Source organism: Candoia aspera, chromosome 6 (genome assembly GCF_035149785.1).
Source record: "Candoia aspera isolate rCanAsp1 chromosome 6, rCanAsp1.hap2, whole genome shotgun sequence".
In the NCBI taxonomy this organism is placed as follows: Eukaryota; Metazoa; Chordata; class Lepidosauria; order Squamata; family Boidae; genus Candoia; species Candoia aspera.
Window position 1 is genome coordinate 42,995,865 of NC_086158.1, and position 4,063 is coordinate 42,999,927.

A 4,063-nucleotide genomic window follows, 5' to 3' on the forward strand; every position below is an offset into this window, starting at 1 on the left:
ATTCAGCGTCAGGGTCGTTCCAGTACTGTTCCAGTTCGAGAACTGTTGCCTCCAGCCTTCATGTTCCAGTCAAATCTAGTCGGCCCAGCTGAGCTTGCTTAACCCAGTCTCGCATATCAGGGACTTAATTATTGTAAATAGTTATTTAATAAAGAATATTCTTTGAGAACCTGTCTGGTGCTTAGTCTGAACAGGACAGAATGAATGAATGAATAACTTGACCAGCATTTACAATAAAAGAAAGTAGTTTAATTCAACAATTCATTGACAAGAAAAAGGAAAACAATGAAGTAGTTAAACAGTATATCTAATTAATTTTTTTTGCGTAATTGTATAGCTTGATAAAAATATTTGGCCACCAGGTATGTGAGTGTAGGATCAGCATCCCTTAAAAAGAAATAAACATAAAATCTATCAGGATGACCCACAAATTTAGAAATGATTGGGGAGATCAAAGCACATCTTGGGGCATCATAGAAAGGACACTGTATGAGGACTCAGGCAAGCGTTTCTTCCTCCCTGGATCCACAAGGCCAAAGTCTCTGTGAATAAGGAGTCCCATGAACTCTTCCTGCCAGCAGTGCTGAAGGGAGGGCATCAAAGCGGGCTCTGGAAAAGTCCCATCTATATTTGCTTAAGGAAAGATTGTATAGATACCCTGCAGTAGAGGGTTTGCCGCTATCTGACATTTGGCAATAGAATTCAGGAGCACTGGTGATATCGTTTTGTTGATCCATGTCCCTAATCCTTTCTTTTGCTATTGATTTGGCCTTCTCCAGAATTAGTTGGCCTAAGTATTCAGGAGAGAGGCCAAGACTGCAAAGCTCTTTTATACAAGTACAGCGCCAATGAGATTGGTAGCTGTCTGCCAACAGCAAAGGCATCAGGCCTGTAGGCTTGGATATAATTTTGAGTCCTGAAGTTAAAATCCTAATCCAGGTCTGGGCCTTAATACTTGGCACGTTAGCTTCAAGCCTCAAAACTGCATTGGGGGTGCATTTTGGGGTACCAAACAAAGACCTAAGGAAATTTGATTGGATAATTTCATAAGCCCTTAGGTTTGTGTATGGTCCAAGTTGTATCCCATATAGTAGTTGGGCAACTGTTTTGGCCATAAACAGTTTAATTGCTGCTGGGATATAATTTGCCCCCTGTTGCCTGTAAAAATTAATTATTGCCTGTGAACTCTTCTGGGCAGTAGAAGTGGCATAGTTTACCTGGGCTGTTACTTACCTAGAGGCCTGAAGTACTATGCCCAGGTATTTAAAACATTTAACTTGTTCTAGTTCATGGGAGTTGATTGTCCACTTGTGCCTTTGTCTTTTATTAGAGAAAACTAGGACTTTAGATTTATCATAATTGATTATTAATTGCTCCTCATTACAGTAGGGTGCCAGGGTCCTTAGTGCCTGCTTCATGCCTATGGAAGACAAGGAGAGAAGAACTGCATCATCTGCAAAGAGAAGAACTAGGCGATGCCTGTTGGCCAATTTGGGTGCATGGATATCGACTCTCCAAAGAGATTTAATCAGAGAGTTGATATAAATGTTAAGAAGCAATGGTGCTAACATGCATCCTTGTTTCACCCCCTTAACAGTCTGTGTAAAATCAGAAAGTTCCCCTCCCTGGTTACATCTTACTCTTAGGCCGATTTTATTGTATAGCTTATGAATTAGGAGCAAGAGTCTTTTACCTATAGAGGATCTGCTCAGGATGTCCCAAAGTCTAACCCTTGAGATATTATCAAAAGCAGCCTTAAAATCAATAAAGGCTGCATATAGATTCAGACCAGAGTTGTTAGTATATTTGTCTGCCAGGTGCTGAAGCACCAAACAATGGTCCATAGTAGATTGTCCTGGCTGGAACCCTGCTTGCTCGGGGTCAGTTATTCCCTCGTCTGTTACCCAGGTTTGGAGTTTGGTGAATAAGTACCTGGCATATAATTTGCTAATGATGTTCAATAAACTAATTGGTCTATAGTTAGCTGGGTCATTTCTATCCCCCTTTTTATATAGGGGAACAATTATGGCTTCCCCTCAGTCCTCTGGAATTTTAGCTGTGTGGTTAATGTATGAAAATGGCGAGGCCAGTCCAGGAGTCCACCAGTTTGAATTGGATTTAATTAACTCAGGGAGGATGTGATCACTCCCAGGGGCTTTACCACACTTAAGCTGATGAATAAGATGTTTAACTTCCTTGCATGTGACTGGGGGCCACTGCGGTAGTGAGGACAAGGGTAAATCCATCACATAGGTGTTAGCATGCGGATAGCAGTAGAGGGTTCGGAAGTGATGTACTCAGATGCTTGAGGGAATACTACAGTGCACTTGTATGGTAACATTACGGGAACAATTAGTTATAATATGTCAGAATAGGGAAAGATTTTTTGACTTTGTAGCTTTGATTAACTGTGACCATTTTTTCTTCTGGGGTTGGGTTTTTTTCTATGAAAGGATGTTATACTTAAGGTCAAGACCTATTCTCTATCGTTCTGAAATGCAAGATGCAGAATAATGAATTTCAATTACAGGAACACAGATTCCAATCTCATGATCGGGGGAAAAAACTTTCTAACAATAAAAACAGTTTGACAGTGAGATCAAATACCCAGAATGGTGGTGTACTCCCTTTCACTGGAGGTGTTGAAGTAGAAGCTGGACAGTCATGTGCTTGGGATGCTTTTATCTGCATACCTGCATTGAGCTGAGGGTTGGTCCTAATGGTCTAAATGCCCCCTTTCAGCTATTTAATTCTATGTTGTAATCTTCAGCTCAAGCATAATGTGTGGATAGATTTAATATCCATAGTCTAGAATCACGTGAAGCGTATCAGCACCCTAAGAAGCATGACTCATTTTCCCCCCACCATGGTCTTTGAAGAAGTTAACAGGAGGAATGGGAATAGGAGGCCCTCCAGAGGCAACTGTTCCATTCCTAACCTTAAAATCATTCCAAAATCTGGAACCATGTCTGAAATTTTGCTGCTGAAATGCAGTCATTTTGCTGCCAAATTTCAGCAGTATAAATTCAGGGTGTTGATGGGGTGGGCTGTGGTCCTCAGATTTCTACCTCTGATATAGATAGTGTCAGCCCTTTGAGGTATACCAGACTAGGAAACCAAAGTTATGAATACTAATATTACTCTTATTATAAAGTTACAGTAACAGAATCTTGCAAGTCTGAATGTACCTCCCCCTTCCCTTCCTAGGGAGGGTCAAGCCTGAGTTGCTTTCTCAAATTACATTTCTGCTTTGGACTCAGATTTCTTTTATATGACTCTTGTATTGGTTGTAACTCTTCCTCCTGTTCCTCAGGTTATTCTCACTGCCCATTACAGATAACTGCTGAGACTACCTAGTCCACATCTGTGCTGTCTCTGGACATGGAAGTATCCTGGTATTTGTGAAGTTGGTAGGAACAAAAGGCAATTGATGGGAAGGAAATAGAAGTCCACTGCAGGTTACTGCAAATGAATTTTGGATCAGGTTGGTTGGTTGGTTGTCTGATATGATTTATTGCCTGCCCCCATCAACAAGGACTAGTGGTCTTTGAAAAGAATGCTAAAACCATGTTGATAAGCAGCCTCCTAAGATCTGACAACTGCTTTGGAAAAGCCAGTCAGGCATTATGCAGGCAGATACCTCTGCAGAAACCAGGAAGGAAGAGGGCCTGGCCAGAGCACCCTAATGTAACCAATAGAAGCTGGAACAATTCCAACTCCTACCAGCATCAGCAACCATGTCGTTGGCGAAGCATGCCAGATCAAATCCATGGCCAAAATGGAGTTGGGAAATGAGGGAAAACACTACTTTAAAAATGGCACAGTTAAGGATGAATTTAAGCTGTCCCAGCTATAGTCTGAGGATAGATGAAGGCAATGTCATGGCAGAAAAAATTTATAAGTCATGTTTGTGTTGTGGTTAGGGAGATGTAAAGAAGAGATCAATGCTGGTTTATGTAAATACAGTCTGTCTTCCCGGGGGTGACTAGATGATTTCTATCCATCCCTTCTTCATAGTTTTCCTTTTAAGTTTTTGTATTTTCAACAACAGTCTTTATGGGGT